This window comes from Diceros bicornis, chromosome 36 (assembly GCF_020826845.1).
Source record: "Diceros bicornis minor isolate mBicDic1 chromosome 36, mDicBic1.mat.cur, whole genome shotgun sequence".
Lineage (NCBI taxonomy): Eukaryota > Metazoa > Chordata > Mammalia > Perissodactyla > Rhinocerotidae > Diceros > Diceros bicornis.
Genome location: NC_080775.1, coordinates 5879106 through 5896414, shown reverse-complemented (window position 1 = coordinate 5896414; position 17309 = coordinate 5879106). Strand labels below are relative to the sequence as shown.

The following is a 17309-nucleotide window of genomic DNA, read 5'->3' as shown; positions in this document are numbered from 1 at the left end:
AGGCTAATTTTATTTCAATTTGAAGTTTTAATTCATTATTGATGGTCAAGTTTTTGAAAAATTCTCATTAAGCATTCCTCCAAATTGTTTGTTTGTATGTGTGTGCGTGTGTGTGTGTCAAATGATTTATGATGAAGGAGAAACTTCATCATGACAAAAACAAAGCAGAGATTGGTATCTGGAGGTTTATAGTCTAACATATGGTCAATAATTGTTCAGCAAATCTTTTGTGATAATTTACTAATGCATGTGGATCCTAAACAAAAAATTTACTTGTACAACAAGTTAGTGAGTTATTTAGCACCATACAATAATTTGTTAAGTTTTCTCTTAGATATAAAACAAACAAAAAAGTTAACTGGTTCCACTTCTCGCTCCATGAGTTACTGCTTTAACCTTGCTCTTCCTACAATCCATTTTATAGCAGTTGGACAGTCGACTTGGGTGATACTCTCCAGTAATTCACGTAACCTGTGTAGGCAGAAGAATAAAACAGAGTCTGCTTAGACGGAGGAACAACAGATAATGGATCCCAAATGTTGGTGTGTGGAACTAAATGATGGCCACTTCATTCCTGTACTGGGATTTGGCCCCTATGCACCTGAAGAGGTAACAAAGACATCTTGGTGTTGAGGATTCAAAAGAACATATACCTAGCATGAGAAGAAGCTGACTTGGATTGTCAAGTCATTGAAATTCTGGGAGACTCTGGGAGATACACTTGGTTCTTGTAACCAGGCTAGAATCATTCATTATACAAGGAGACAAAGTAGTAGCATCTACTCTGCATAGATGTTTGGCCATGTGGCCAAACACCTACAGTTTATTCTGGGTTTTCCTCTAGTTTCTATCTATTTCCCAGGTTGGAAAAATAGATGAAACTCAGCAGTCAAGAACACTTATTAGCTGCCTTGCTTTGAGGGTGATTACATGGGAGTGGTTTCTCTGTATATCTGGAATTCAAGAAGTCTTTATTCCATCTAAAATGAAGTGATCCAGAGAAATATCTCTGGTAAAGGTTCTGGAGACCAAGTGAATGACTAATGATGGGAGAGAGTTGCTGTTCTGCTGTGGGGTAGCTTTCTGAGTGCTAGGCATAGATTCTCAACCTGTAGATAGTTTCCCTTGTAATTCTCCTACTGCTTGGAAATTCATTCTGAATGGAAAATTTAATGTCATTTGAGAGAATAAGCTACAGTATTCCAGGGCCTGGTTTCAAATCTTGGTCCATGTTAATGTACTTTTGATTGGAGCAAATAGGTAGAGTTGGACCTTGGACATAAGAGGTGCCAAATGGACAAGTCACTAGAGTGGAAGACAGAAGTTTGCCTTCCAATGTTGTCTTTAGACAATTTAGTTGTTTGACAAGGCACTAGTACTTAAACTTTGAGTCTCACTGTGTCATCTATAAAACAGAAGGAAATATTCAAAGAGACGCTTATGAGACAGATGACAGGACTCGTTTACTTTGTAGTGGAAAGTGGAATGAAGGGGAAAGAAGAGTCAAGGATAACACTGAAGCTTCAGCTTCCATAAACCTCTTAATGCCCAAACACCTAAGGAAATATCATGACCAGCAGAAGGCAGTTAAACCAACTAACTAGTACCTAGAATTATCATTCAAAAAAGAAAACTCAAATAGTTAAAAAACTAATGGAATATCGTTCAGCCTTAAAACAGAAGGAAATCCTACAATTCGCAATCACATGGATGAACCTGGAGGACATTATATAAGGGTAATAAGCCAGACACAGAAAGACAAACACTGCATGATCCCACTTTTATGTGGAATCTAAAAAAGTCAAACACATACCATCAGAGTATAGGAATTGTGACCAGTAGCTGGGGGATGGGGCAGTGGGAAAAATGGGGAGAAGTTGGTCATAGGGTGCAAACTTTCAGTTATAAGATGAATAAGTTCTGGAGAACTAATGTACAGCATGGTGACTATAGTTAATCATAATGTATTATATTCTTGAGATTTGCTAGTGGAGTTTATCTTAAGTGTTCTCACTACACACACAAAAATGTTAACTATGTGATGTGATGGATATGTTAACTAGCTTAATTGTGGTAATCATTTCAAAATGTATACGTATATGAAAACATCTCGCTGTACACCTTAAATGTACACAATTGTTATTTAGTGTGTTCTCTGCTACTACACTGGTAGAGGACTCTTTGAAACTTGCACCTTGTTTCTTGAGACTTTCTTCCATGAACGTTTTCCCTTTGTTGATTTTGCTTAGTAACCTCTCACAATACAAATCTTATCCATGACTACAACTATATGCTGAATCCTGTGAGTTCTTTAAGCAAATCATTTTACCTGAGACTGGTCTTGGGCACCTCCAATGGTAGTGATTAACCAGAGATTGCTGAGGATTGAAGGGGTCCCTGGGATACCCTACTTTTAGTACTTACTAGGAATGGCTCGGGCAACCTGCTATGGGTACATCACCACACCTGCAGAACTAACCTAAGACATGAGGAAAAGCTGATGCTTGGGAAGGTCAAAGTTTGTGCCTTAGCTATCTCTCAATCATGTGGATATCCAGCTACTACCTTTGGTTGCTCACCTAGGTTCCTAGGAGCAAAGCTGTGGAGGTCACCAAATTAGCTATAGATGCTTGGTTCCAAAATATTAATTCTGCTTTTATGTACAATAATGACAGGGAGGCTGAATGGGCCATCCGAAGCAAAATTGAAGATGGTACTGTGAAGAGAGAAGACATATTCTACACTTCAAAGGTGCTGTGTATGTGGTGTATGTGTGTCAAATGTGTGAATGTGATTGTGTGGAGATATAAATTATATGATAGGACCAGTAGTTGTTTGGTAAATTGTACTTATTGGTACAAGTTTTTCACATATATTCATGAATTAAATATAGCATCAAAAATGATGTTGGGGGATGGCCCCATGGCCTAGTGGTTAAGTTTGTTGCACTCTGGTTGGGCAGCTCGATTTCGCTTCCCAGGTGCAGACTCACGCCACTCGTCAGTGGCCACATTGTGGCGGCAACCCACATACAAACTAGAGGAAGATTGGCACAGATGTTAGCTAAGGGTGAATCTTCCTCAGGACAAAAAAAAAAAAAAGATGACGGCTTTCTCATCATTGCTTTGTTCAAATTTTATGACTTTATAGTAAAGTCACGTTACTTTTTTGATGGTCAGACCATATCAGTGTTGTTTAGTATGGCCTATGAATCAGACTGAACTGTGATCAGATTATAGCTTCCTAGACATGTGGGTGACTTACTAAAATTTCCTAAGAAACTGAATCTCAATTCTCACCTCTGTCAATAAGAGCGAGCCTCCATTTCACCATCTCTAACTTTGCATTAAGTGGGATGACAAGCGGTTGTCTCAGGGGATTCAGAAGGTGGGAATTTTGAGAGTGGGTTATCATAGTTATCATTTTGATTTAACATATTAAATTATTTAACATATATTGTATGCTTAGCATGTATTTTAAGTAATTTCTATGCATTACCTTTAATTCCTCAACAACTCTCCTAGGTAAACTAGAATTCTTATTTCTTACGAGTGTAAAATCTAAGCTCAGGTTGCTCTCCCTGCACTCATCTCCTGCCTCAGTCAGAGTTACTCTTCTCTTTGTTAGAAACTCCTGATGGGTAGTGGGCACAGGAAGAAAGAGAAAGTAACGTGACTACTTAGTAGCAACTTTGCTGTAGGTTTCTTGGGGATGGAGGTATTTGCCAAAGAATTTGCCAAAGATTTCCATCATTGAAACATTTTTTCATATCAGAAGCCATTATTATGCTAAGTGTTATCTATTAGGAAGGAAGACTTAGGGGGCACAAAGTAACAATGGAGATAGAATTGTGCTTCTCACAAAATGTATTCTTCATACATCCACCTGGTCAACTGCAATGCATTTAAAGTGTCAACATATGATCACCGTGAAGTAGAAGCAGCTTTGGGGTTTCTCAGGAGAGATTTCTCCCATAAATGATGGACACCAATATGCTCCATCTTGGTAGAGCTGTGACATGAAATATCAATAGCTAATGGGTATCAGATAGGGCCAGTTTGTTTTCAATGACATAATTGTCCATTGTATCCACCATTATAGATTAAGCACAGGGTATGTCTTACCTATGTCATATCCAACTTCTATTACTGTTGTTAAAGACAGAAAAGGACCACAGAGAATAGAACAAATAGGCAATGTTACATGGGATCCTATAATGATAAATCCAACTCTCTGTAGCCCTTATATAGTAATGCTGTCTGAGGGACTGTGAAAAGAGATGGCAACTCATACATAGAATGTTATCAGTCTCAGGAAAGATGAATTGCTGCTCTGTCCCCAGTTAGATCAAGAGTTTAATATAATCAACTCACCACCCAGGGGCTGCCTTGTCTCCAGGAGGAACAGTTCTTTACCAGATTCAGTGTCAGTCCCTGCTTCTGCTGACAGTCACCGATGTCAAAGTAGCGGGAGCTCAAACAGCCTTGGTAAGAAGTAGCCCATGAAGTTTGCCCATGCATGGTCCTAATACCTTTCAACATGGCTAGTCCATTCATGGGCCCATCATGTAAGTACTGGGGTGATCAGCTGTAGAGGCTAATTAGCATCCAGTGGATAAGACCTCCTCTTTACCTAATTGTTGAGATCCTCTCCTGAAGACTCTGGTGGTGATAGAAGTCTCCCAGGCAGAGACTGGGATAGCATAGATGCTCTCAGTTGGAAGTCTGGGTCAGTGTACAAGGATATTTTGAGTGCCAAGCAGGTATAGGTAGAGTGACAACTGTGCGGCATAATAACTGACTCCATATAGTACATTTCTCATTTAATCCTCGTCACAACCTTTCTGCAAATTACCTGTTATACTCTCTTTAAACCAATTGGTACACTTTATATTTTAAAATTGTTTTCAGCTTTATTGAGGTAAAATTGATGAATAAAATTCTAAGATGATTCAAGCATATGACATGTTGATTTGGTACATGTATACATTGTGAGAAGGTTCCTCTCATCAAGTATAACCCATCTATCACTTCATATATTTACCTTTTTTTTTTTTTCCGGTGAGAACATTTAAATTCTATTTTCTTAGCAAATGTCGGTTATCCAGTACAGTATTATCAACTATGCGACCATGTTATAAATCAGATCCTCAAGCCTTATTTGTTTTTTAGCTGAAAGTTTGTACCATTTTACCAATGTCTTCCTTTTTCCCCCAAACTCTAGCCCCTGGCAAATACTTTTCTACTCTCTGTTTCTAGGAACTCGAATTTTTTTCAGATTTCACCATACAGTATTTGTCTTTCTCTGTCTAGCTTATTTTGCTAAGTATAATACCTTCCAGCATCATCCTTGTTTTTGCAAATGACAGGCTTTCCTTCTTGTCCAAAGTTGAATAATATTCTATTGTGTATATATATATATATATATATATATATATATATATATATATACACCACATACTCTTTATGCATTCACCCATCAATAGACACAAAGATTGTTTTCATACTTTGGCTGGGAGAACAATGCTGAAATGCACAAGGAAGTAGAGATATTTCTTTGAGATAATGATTTTGTTTCCTCTAGAAAAATACCCAGAAGTGGAATTGCTGAACCATATGGTAACTTTATCTTTTATTTCTTGAGGCACCTCCACACAGTTTTCCTCAGAGAGCATACCAATTTACATTTCGACCAACAGTGCATAAGGGTTCCTTTCTCTCACATCCTTGTTAGCATCTAACATTTGTGATGTGATGTCTCATTGTGGCTTTGCTTTGCATCTCCTTGATGATTAGTATTGCTGAGCAGCTTTTTATGTGTCCATTGGACATTTGTGTGTCTTCTTTGGAAAAATGTCTATTCAGGCCCTTGCCCAATTTTTAAATTGGGCTAATTATATTTTTTTGCTATTGAGTTGCATGAGTTTCTGGTATATTTAATATATTAACCCCTTATCGGATATGTGGTTTGCAAATATTTTGTCCCATTTCACAGGTTTCCATTTAACTTTGTTGATGGTTTCACTGCTGTGGAGAAACTTCTAATTTTGATGTAGTGCCACCTGTTTATTTTTGCATTTACTGTCTTTGCTTTTGGTGTTAAATCCAGAATACGATTGCCAAGACCAAAGTCAAGGAGCTTACCTCTACACTTTCTTTTAGGAGGTTTAAGCAGGTGTCTTTTGTTAATGATTAAATCCCCAGGGCTTCAGGATGTAGCGTAATGTGAGGCACACAGGAGGCACTGATAAATGCTTGTTGCATAAATGTTGAATCAGAGCACCTGGGGAATGAAGGCTGAAAAACAATCATGAATGACTTCAAGAGTTTAGTTGGGTAGAACTGGATGGATAATATACCAGTATTATGGATACATTTCCAATTCAATGCCCAAAATACATGCTGATATCTGTATCTATATCTATACCGTATATATCTATATGTATATCTGTATCTATCTACATCTATATCTTTAGAAGTTTTCTTCACGTCAGAAGGTTTCCTGTTAGTTACTTCCATACAATGAATTCTTTATTGATAGAGACTTGATTGTCCATATTTTATGGTGAAGCCCATTTCCCTAAGTCACTTTAGATTAGAGGTCATGTTGGAGTTTAGTCTGTGCCTCCCAAGGACAGGTTTATTACCAAGGCTTGCACCATCAAACTGGGGAACCAGAGACAACAGGAGACAGCTGGTGAAAATGCTATGATGGAAATAAATTGCTTGTCTCCGAGTTGGGTGGATTTCCAACGCTCCATATTCATATTTTATAGGTTCCTAAGAGCAAGGCTGGAGAGGCCACCAAAGTGGCTATTGATGTAGGTTTCCATCACATCGACTCTGCATACCTCTATCAAAATGAGGAGTAGATTGGCAAGGCCCTCGGAGAGATGATGGTGGATGGTACTGTGAAGAGAGAGGACATATTCTACACCACGAAGGTGCTGTGGGCAGAGTGACAAGAGTTTGCTGTCAGCTTAGCTATATATCTCCTAACATTGTAGAGGCCCATTATAAAAAAATAGAAAACAGAAAAGGCTTGCTTTGCCCTGAAATGTGTTAAAGATGGGACCCAGTTGCTCAACCTCTCTGATCATCAATCAGCATTCATATTTGAAGCACAAATAATACTTTTCTTCTATATCTGTTGTATGGATTGACTGAGCTACTATGGAGTGATTCCACTCCTTTTATTCTTCAGGAGATTTTTCTCAGGACATTTCCAAGTGAGGCTGACATATTATTCAGAAAATAGAATCAGACTAGGAAATACTTTTTTCAAGTCAGCATTGTGTAAAATTTTCTGAGGTTGGAAACCCTGCTTCCAATATCAAAAGAGCTGAGACCTATACAGAATTATGCTACGTGTGTTGACATCTGTGATACTGAATTCTTAAAAAGTAGGCCTCTCAGCAGAATTGTTTCCAGGCAGTTATTATATGGGACAGTAGTTTCCATTTCCCCTTACCTGACATTTCTTGACTCTCCTTCTAGAGAGGACTTTTCTAATCCTTGAAACACTTAGGTTGTTTTTCCTGGGCCATCTAAGTATTAATCACAGTTTTGTTACAGTCACTCAAATAAATCTCAGTTCCCATTAAGGAGCTCATTTTTACCAAGTCACATAAATGTAGACCCAGCGCCTCATATATTTAGACCACCACAATGGTTTGTTACTCACTTCTCAATCTTTTAACAATGATGTTTAGTTTGCGTCCCTGAATATGGGAAATCACAAGCCGTTTTTTATTTATTTTGGTCACTGCAGCTTTGGGCTACTTTCCTTCGACCAGAATTGGTTTGACCAGCACTGGAAAGATCACTGAAGAAACTTGGACTGTACTATGTTGATCTCTTCCTCATTCATGTGCCAATTGCTATGAAGGTTAGCTTTTGCTTTTCCTTGTTATGCCCAAGAGTGTTCCATCACTGCTGTTGCACCTCCATTCTCTCATTCTGGCTGGGTTTTCTGGGTTCTTACTGAGAGAAGTAGGTCTGAGTGTGGTGGATAGAATTGATAAATGATTCGTGAGCCTCCTTGACAGTTGTGTCACTTCGCCATCAAGATTATTTTTATTCTTAACTTATAGCATTCAGAAGGATTGAAATTGAATGATCTCACAGCCTCCACTTCAGAGAGTTGAGGACATGACCTTACATTTCTAAGTGATATGCTTCTGTCTGTAGTCTCTTGGTGATTAGGGTCTTCAAGAAAGTTGAGTTACAACAGACTGCAGAGGTACGATAAGAAATCCCCACCTCTTTAGGGGGAGACTCCCTCCCATATGGATCTCTCATTTCCAATCAAGAGTGAAGTATCATGCGAGGGTCCATATTACACAACTGGGCTCCTTTGGGCTTCACTGATCCAACTTATCATCATAGTCGACATTCACTGAGCACATTCAGTATCTTCATTACCTCTGAGTTGGGTTATCATAAACTGAAGCTAAAACACATTGCTCAGTAGCAAAGGTAAATCCTGTCATCCAAACCAGCCAGTCCCTGGGAAATCAAATCAATTCCAACCTTGGGGAAGAAATCATTCTTATTGAAGTTCATTGGTGTGTGTGAACAGGAGGCTGGAGGTCATTGGGGGAGAGAGATTTTGCTACTGTCTCTCAGATGCTTCTGATCTTCTTTCCCCCATGTCTTCTATTATACAACAAAAACATACAAATATGTTCATCCACAAACAAACATTTGGATTAGCCTCTTGATGGTTTTGTCACTTTCAAGCTCCTTAGGCACCAGGAAGGTCATTCTTTAAATAAAATCCCTCATCTTCGTCACCTCTCCTCTCTGTGTTCCAGCCTGGGGAGGAGCTTGTGCCAAAGGATGCCAATGGGGAAATTATTTTAGATACAGTGGACTTTCGTGACACATGGGAGGTAAGTGCTGACTCTGACACCCAAGAGGCGCTGGGTAACAAGGCAGAAATCACTGGATGGGGAGTCAGAGGAAATGGGTTCTGGCCCCAACAGTTGTCTACCCTCAGCCATGTCACTGCCCTTCTCTGTACAGTGGTGTTCTCATCTGTAAAGGAAGGGAGCTTAATGGCATGACCTCTACGGACTATTTTTCATCTAAACTTCTATGATTCTAAGTAAAAGTTTCTTTGCTCTACTGATCAGGTTGAGCCTCGGAGCTCTATGTGGGGATCATTAGAGCAAACTCAAGAGGAGTTAGAGCTCCATCCCAGGACAGATAAACAGGCCCATGCAGGGAGAGAATGTTGTATATGACTTAGAAGAAGAGGAGAAGGTAGGAGAGTGAAGCCTGCCCTTATCTAGCCCTTCATACCATGTTTGTCACCATTCTAGGAAAGTGGAAGCAGCCAAACCATCTACTAGGAAAACCTGTGAGTTTCCCTTGGCCGTTAACTCTGACTCTGTTTGCTAAATGACTATTAGATGCCTAACAGCAAAACAGGCACATGGAAGCGAGGGAGGGAAGGGAATTGAAAGCATCTTCATGTCTATTTATCACGCTGAGTGAGCATGTTATAGAAACAAGGAGACAAAGTACCTGTGGCTAGCAATAAAAGACATCAGGAAAAAATGTATCAAAGTGATAATATGGGTTCAGTCAAATCGTGATACATGTGATAACAGATTTCCAGTTTTTAAAATGTTCAATGTCAAATGAGAAGGCCAAAGTACACGAAAAGTTTACCACACATTTCCCTCCTCCACAAGCCCTGGAGAAGTGTAAAGATGCAGGATTAACCAAGTCCATTGGGGTGTCCAATTTCAATCACAAACAGCTGGAGAAGATCCTGAACAAGCCAGGGCTCAAGTACGAGACTGTCTGCAACCAAGTGAGCCCAGAGTCCACTGGGGCTTCCTTGATTTGTGCTCTTCATGTCCTCTTCCTTAATTAACAGTCCCCAAGTTTCTGTCTTGAAGTCTCCTGTGTAATGATAGTTCCTTTTACTGCCATAGAAAATGCCAAAGAAGGAAGAGGTTGAGTGGCATGGGAAGAGTACTGGTTCAATTCTTCAAAGATGGGTTTGAGGTTCCTATGAGACATCCAAGTGGAGACGCTGAGTTGGCAGATGGCAATACTTGTTTGGAGCTCAGGAAGGCAGTCAGGGGTAGAGGTACAGATTTTGGAGTTGTTGCTTTATAGATCATTATTGAACTCACAGAAGTCGATTTGTTCTCATGGGAAAGGTCATCGAAGGAATAGGAAGAAGGCATAAAAGTCAAAATTTAAGGATCAGGCCAAGAGACATTGGTTAGAGACTGAAGAGGAGTTGCTTGACAGGGAAAGAAAAAAAGAGGAGAGTGTGGTATCAGGAAAGCCAAAGAAGAGGGATGAACATGTTTGCGGGAGCCATAGAATGGATCCTGCTGAGGAGCAGCCAATCCAAACAGGGATGGAAACAGTTGGGCTTAATGACACGGACTTCATCGAAACCTCACAAGAGCAGTTGCAGAGAGGTGAGAGAAAAAGCCAGAGAGAAAAGCAAATGAATGGAGAGTGAAGAAATGGAGAAATCATAATGAAAAGAAAAAGCTTCTAAAAATAACACTCAATGCTGCCAATTTTTAAACACTGTGACATTGTAAAGTTGTATAGATTTTTGTAAAACAGTTTAAAAATTTGGAAAGAGACCATTCAAATATTTAAACTCTTTTTCTTAGTTGTTTCATTTCTAGGAATCTATTTGTAGAAAAATTCAAAATATCTTAAAATATGTCCCTCTCTTTTTCTCTCATCTTCCTGCTCCTCGTCTTACTTCTTCTTCTTTTCTTTTTCTTCATCTTCTCCTCCTCCTCCCTCTCCTCCTCCTCCCTCTCCTCCTCCTCCCTCTCCTCCTCCTCCCTCTCCTCCTCCTCCCTCTCCTCCTCCTCCCTCTCCTCCTCCTCCCTCTCCTCCTCCTCCCTCTCCTCCTCCTCCCTCTCCTCCTCCTCCCTCTCCTCCTCCTCCCTCTCCTCCTCCTCCCTCTCCTCCTCCTCCCTCTCCTCCTCCTCCTCCTTCAGTTTATCTGTGAAAGAAACAAAGCCTTTTCTCCTTTAACTTTTCCCACACAATTGATGTTACTGATTGATCTCAGTGATGCAGTTTGACATGGTACTCTGTCTTTGTAACCCTGTAATTGGAGGTTAGATCTAAGACTTCATCACATATATATGTCCTTGTCAATTCATGAATTTTAACAAATACGGTGTTTTCCCATCCAATGTAGTTACTATTCTTATTAATGATCACATTGTCAACACTTTATTGTCTCTTCCCATAATTTCCTGAGTCCTTTGACATGCCTGTCTTTCTTATCTTCTTCACTTTCTAGAGTGTAAGATGTTCCAGGCTCAGTATGTAGCTTTTTTGCCCAGACCTGCAATCAGCCATTTTTCTAAGGAATTTTTGTTTCTTTCAGTAGGAAATGCCATTTAGAGGCCACAACCTGCTACATGAGTCTTTAGTCATCTTAAACACTAATAAAAATATAAGGAGACGATTGTTTGATCATTTCTGAAAAGCCACAGCATTTAAAGCTATTTCAGAAGGTGCATGGGGATAAGTACCAATCTGAAAAATACAGTATAATATTAACGTAGTGTTAGATATTCCTTCAAAGGACTTTTCAAGTTTACATGTTATTGGCTAACGTATTCCGATACCTTTTGTTCTCGGCAACTTACAGGTGGAATGTCATCCTTACCTCAACCAGAGCAAACTGTTGGAGTTCTGCAAGACCAAGGACATTGTTGTAGTTGCCTACAGTGCCCTGGGGTCCCACAGAGACCCAAAACGGTAATGATAATATTAGAGTTAATCTATGTCAGCAACTCTATTGATGAAGAAATACTTTTCTTAAGTTTTAACAATTTATTATGGAAGATTTCAAACATATACAAGTGAACACAGTAGTGTAGTGATTAATGGATGAATGGATGAGGAAGATGTGGTATATATACCCAATGTAATACCAGTCAGTGATGAAAAAGATGAAATCTTGCCATTTGCGACAACATGTATGGACCTTGAGGGTATTAAGCTAAGTAAAATAAGCCAGATAGAGAAAGTCAAATACCATATAATATTACTCGTAAGTAGAATATAACAGGAACCATGACAAAAACAAACAAACACATAGATAAAAACATTAGATTGGTGGTTACCAGAGGGAAACTGGGGAGAGAGCAGGGCGAAAGGGGTGACAGGGCACATGCGTATGGTGATGGATGATAATTGATCTTTAAGTGGTGAACACAATGTAGCCTAAACAGAAATCGAAATATAATGATGCACACCTGAAATTATATAATGTTATAAACCAATGTTACCTAAATAAAATAAAATAATGTAGTGAATTCTCAGGTACCATCCCTGGACTTCAGTCATCAACAACATTCCTTCATTCCATTTCCTGTAGACGTCAACCTACTCCAACTCCCATTCTAAATATTTTTTTTAAAGTGATTTAATGATAAAATTTATACAGTTTGTCATGCATAAATCTTAGCTGTCAAATTTTGAAAAATGGTGTACTGTATAACCTGACCCCTATCATGATACAGAAATTTTCTATTTCCCAACAAAGTTCTTTGCTGTCCTTTCCAGACTATTCTTCTTTACCACAAGGCAACCATCCTTCTGAATTCTTTTTTCAACTTAGATTAGTTTGGTATGTTCTAGTATGTCACATATAAAAATACTCATAGAGTATATACTCTTTTGCATCCAGCTTCTTTGGCTCAGCATAACACCTGTGAGATTTACCCACACAGTTGGAGGTATCTAGTTCATTTCCTTTTCCTGCTAAGTAATATTCCATTGCATGGACATAAATACCACAAGTTACTTCTCTAATCACCCATCGATGGAAATATTAGTCGTTTCCAGTTTGGCACAATTATGAACGAATCTCTACACATATTCTTGAAACTCTTTTTTAATCACACTATATTGGCTGAACTTCTCTCAATTATTTGAGGAATTTGGGGTAAAGGACTTTTTAGATTTTCATTCCTACACCCTTCAAATATGTGTTTTTTGATTTTTGTTTTCAGGGTGGAAAGGGATAGTCCATATCTCTTGGAGGATCCAATCTTGAATGACATTGCCAAGAGACACAATCGATACCCAAATCAGGTGGCCCTATGCTACCTGCTGCAATGTGGGGTAGTGGTCCTGGCCAAGAACTTCAATGAGAAGAGAATCAAAGATAACTTCCAGGTACAGGCTGGACAGTCTCTTCAGAGTTAGGAATGAGTTCTGTATTGGGGGCCATCTCTTTCAGCACCTACCTATTGTCATTCGACCCTGTGCATCACTCCCTATGTGCTAGGGGGGAAGCTTGGAAGGGTGGAAAGAGAGATAACTAGCCTCAGAGTCCTAAATTTTGTGGCTTCTAGGTCTGGTTTTGCCTCTTTCTAGTTGTATGACACTGAGCACATTTCATCTGTTTTTTTTTTTTTTTTTATTCAGTTATAGGAGTCCTTCTATGCACTAAAAATCTTTTAAAAGCCTAGTTCCACTTCTTCAACTTCTCTAGCTTATGAGCCCCTATTTGTATCTAAATATCAAACCAAATAGCATTAGCTGCTTTGTTAAACCACAAGGACACTCCAGCACAGTTGTTGAACACCGTATATCTAGGCATGGCTATGTTAGTGAGTTTTTCGTTAACTAAAATTGTTCATTTATATGTTGCTGTGCCCTCTAGATGATGTGATCTTAAATGTAGTGATTCCTTCTGGGTCACCTTTTCCCCAGAAGAGCTCCTGGAAAGTCAGAAGCTAGACATAAGTTATAGGCAGATCAAATTAAACAAATGAGTAAAGTTTTTCCCTAAATTCTCCCTCATAACATCTCCTGGTCCTTTAGATCATTCAGTCATCTTCAACTTATTTTGTTGTGAAGCTGATGAGAATTGTGAAAAACTACTTAAGCTCTATCCCGTTTTAAGGTAACAGATAAAAATTTGATCATGAGTTTAATATTTGCAAAAGATGAGATTGGAGCATATTATTTTTAGTGTGTTTGCTCTAAAACATTGAAACTGTAGGTTTAGTTCGTTCAATTTATGAAAATATCAAATACAGAAATCTAAATCTCATTGTTAAAACATTCAGAAAAAAATCCCATTTTATTTTTCAATTCAACTCACATGTAAGTACATATGCCCATGACAACCAAAACACTTCTGGAGTATATATTTAAGATGAATGACAGGTGGATAGGTAGGTAGGTAGGTATGTAGATAGATACATAGATACATAGATACATAGATAGAAAGAAAGATAAGGCTCTGAGTTTTCCATCAATTTGTCCCTGGTATGAAATAATGAGCTCCTTGCTTTCATATTCCTTATCAAAGATCTGTCTGCTTTGCTACTAATGGACTCTCTATTAGGGGCTATGCATTGTCTAGTAAAAACATATCTGGATTTAAATAATAGAGACTTTAATCAAAAGGGAGAACTCACCGAATGTAAGATGAATAGTGTCTCAAAGGTCAATTTGAACGAGTTTTCTTTTACAGGGAAGAGTAAACACTCCTAGAAAGAGAATAGAGTTTGGGGTTTGGCATGAGCAGGTGGTGTGGTCCAAGAGTTGTTAAAGGAAAGCTTTTCCAGAGGGCAATAGATTCTTGGAGAGGACCTTACAGGGCATTGCTCTTCCTCACAATGCTTGCTTAAGTTCAAGGCTGTCAAATTCTAGAGGCTGCTGGGGAAGGAAAAACCTGACCAAAGTTTGGACAAATCAGCAGGTATTCTGTCCAGATTGTCCAACTCTCCCTTTGTTTGGAAAAAAATGTATTTTTTTCTTTTTTGTCACAAGCATATCAATTGGAAACATTTGGGATTGATGAGTTGTGATCCTTTCTTTTGTGAAGAGGAGAGAGAAGGAGAGGAAGTGGAGTAGGAGGCGTGGAGAACACAGGCAGAAGAGTTCTCAGGCGAGTACACCAGGAAGGTGATGACAGGGAAGCTTTCCCTGGACACTCTCTTTGCCTCTGTCCATCTGGAAAGTCCTCAAGTTCCCAGGTAGAAGCCAGCTGCTTTGGAGAAAAGTTTAATGTGATCCTCTCCCTCATTTCAGGTTTTTGACTTTGAATTGACTCCAGAAGATATGAAAGCAAGTGACAGCCTCAACATAAATTTCCGATATGAAAAAGTACTATTGTGAGTCACCTGTAGATCATTTTTCACAGTTTGTTTTCTGCAGCATTCAGGTTAGCAGAGGAACTAAGCTTCCCTAAATCAGGACTACAGGCCTGATTTCCAATGTAGGAGTAAAACAGGAGCTTCCTATAGACTCAGACCACAGGTGACTCCAGGGCTCAGTCTCTGACCCAAGGGAAAAAAGATGCGAGCCCAGGACAGACCATAAGTAAAATCGCAAAAGTTTGCATCATGGTGAATTCACTAATTTTATGCCCCTAGTCTCTGTGTCTGGGAAGCTTCCATGCAGGGCTGACGTACCCATTCAACACGGGTGGCACAGTGCCTACAGACCACTAATTTTATAGGCCTACAACCTATAAAATGTTTCATCTTTAATTCTTTTTAAAATCAGGAGAAAAATTATTATATTAATAATGTCTATGTGATAAAGAATCCAGACTGGATTCTATTCATTTTTATCCTAACACATTAGTAAAATGTAACATTAATATTTTTTATGGAGGATGGGGCCCAAGAAGGCAAATGTGTATAGGTTCTGTGAAAGTCATACCATGGCCCTGCTTCCACTTCCTCTCCTAAGTGTCAAGTGACATTTCTTCTTAATGGACATGCCTGTTTCAAGACATCACCCATTTCTTCCAATTTTATCTGTCCATTGGCCTCTTTTCCCTATCACAACTCTCATTTCCTCAGCCATGTCATCTCACCAAACGGAATTATAAATGGACCATGAATTTAATTGACCCTGATGTTAGTGGCTGATGTGTCCCCAGTGGTGCACACCGTGATAAGATCCTCTGGATTGCTCTATTTCTTGAGTCAAGGCTTACTCCAGGGTGGCTTTTGCCCATCAGGAGACTAACTACTGGGGAGCCTCCACCTCCTTTGATTTTGACTTGTTCACAAATGTAGCATTCCAGTTCTTCAGTTCCCGCAGAAGCATCTCAGGATGAAGAGAAAGAAGACTCATCAAACTGAGAAGTTTTAATGGGATTTTAGAGAAAAGGGGAATAAAATCTGAGTTATAGAATAAAGTTTTAGTTCCAAAAGAACGATCTCAAAATTCTCCTGCATGTTTGTAAAACTACGCAATCATTCTGAGAAAGTACTTTTCTGTTCCTAAAAGCTTTTAAGTGTAAATCTATGATCTCCTTCATTAGGCTTTGAATGCCTAGTCTCACTCTTCTTTGTGGCCCTATGTCAACAGCACAACTCCTGGACCATAGAATTGCTCAGAATGCTCTCTTCAATGAAATTGAATTGAAAAGGACAAATTTAAAAAGGAAAATAAGTATATAGAAAAAAAAGAAAACAACAGTAATACTAATGATTGAATAACAAGTATTCTCATGAATTATAAATGCAGAGAACAGTAATGACATTTTGTAGGTGTTGTTTTTAGGTGTACATGTTGTCTCCTCAATAGAATAGAAGTTCCTTAATGAGGGATCCTGGATTGTTGAGGGTTTTCAGTATAAATTTGTTGAAAGAATGTGTGAAAAAGATCAGCAAAATAGTTACCGTGATGGTTCTCATTGGCTAGGGACAAAAGTTACATCTGGGGCTGAAATTACCACAACATTTTAGCCATAGTTCTCACTTATAAATAATTATAACTTGTAATATAAATCAAATTATATGTCACTTTGTTATTTACATTACACGGTAATGTGGGATTTGGGCGTGCAGGTGTAGTTTGCACATGGACAGGGAGCCGGCATGTATGTGTGTCAGGGTAGAAGGAAGACTGTGATAATAAATCTAGTTGTCAGCTCATCCTGACCACAACCTCAGAGAAACTCTCTCTTTTCCGATGTGAAGACAGAGTTAATGTATCAATATCCCTCCTTCTCTTTCAGTGCTGCTGGTCACCCTTATTATCCATATTCTGCAGAATATTGATCGTGAGCTATCCACCATGAGCTCCACCAGACTTTACTGCTTCTAAGCGTGTGGAGAGGGTTTCTGTACTTGGTGGGGGTGATGGGGTGATTCAAAGCAGTGTCTGGAGGTTCATGCTGCTGGCCTTTCTTTTTATTATAACCATTTTTTTTTTCATTTTATGAGAAACACAGTACCTTTTCCTTCATGATTTTCCTATAGAAATGTGGGGTTGTGTGTTCATTTACAATTTTGAAATAGTCTTCAACATACAGATTGCATA

The 17309-nt window shown here is 38.9% G+C and overlaps 1 pseudogene; it reads left to right on the top strand.

Moving 5' to 3' along the window:
- Nucleotides 1–525: 525 nt before the first annotated feature.
- On the top strand, nucleotides 526–17047 carry LOC131398928 (aldo-keto reductase family 1 member C15-like; annotated as a pseudogene).
- The last annotated feature ends 262 nt before the right edge of the window (nucleotides 17048–17309 follow it).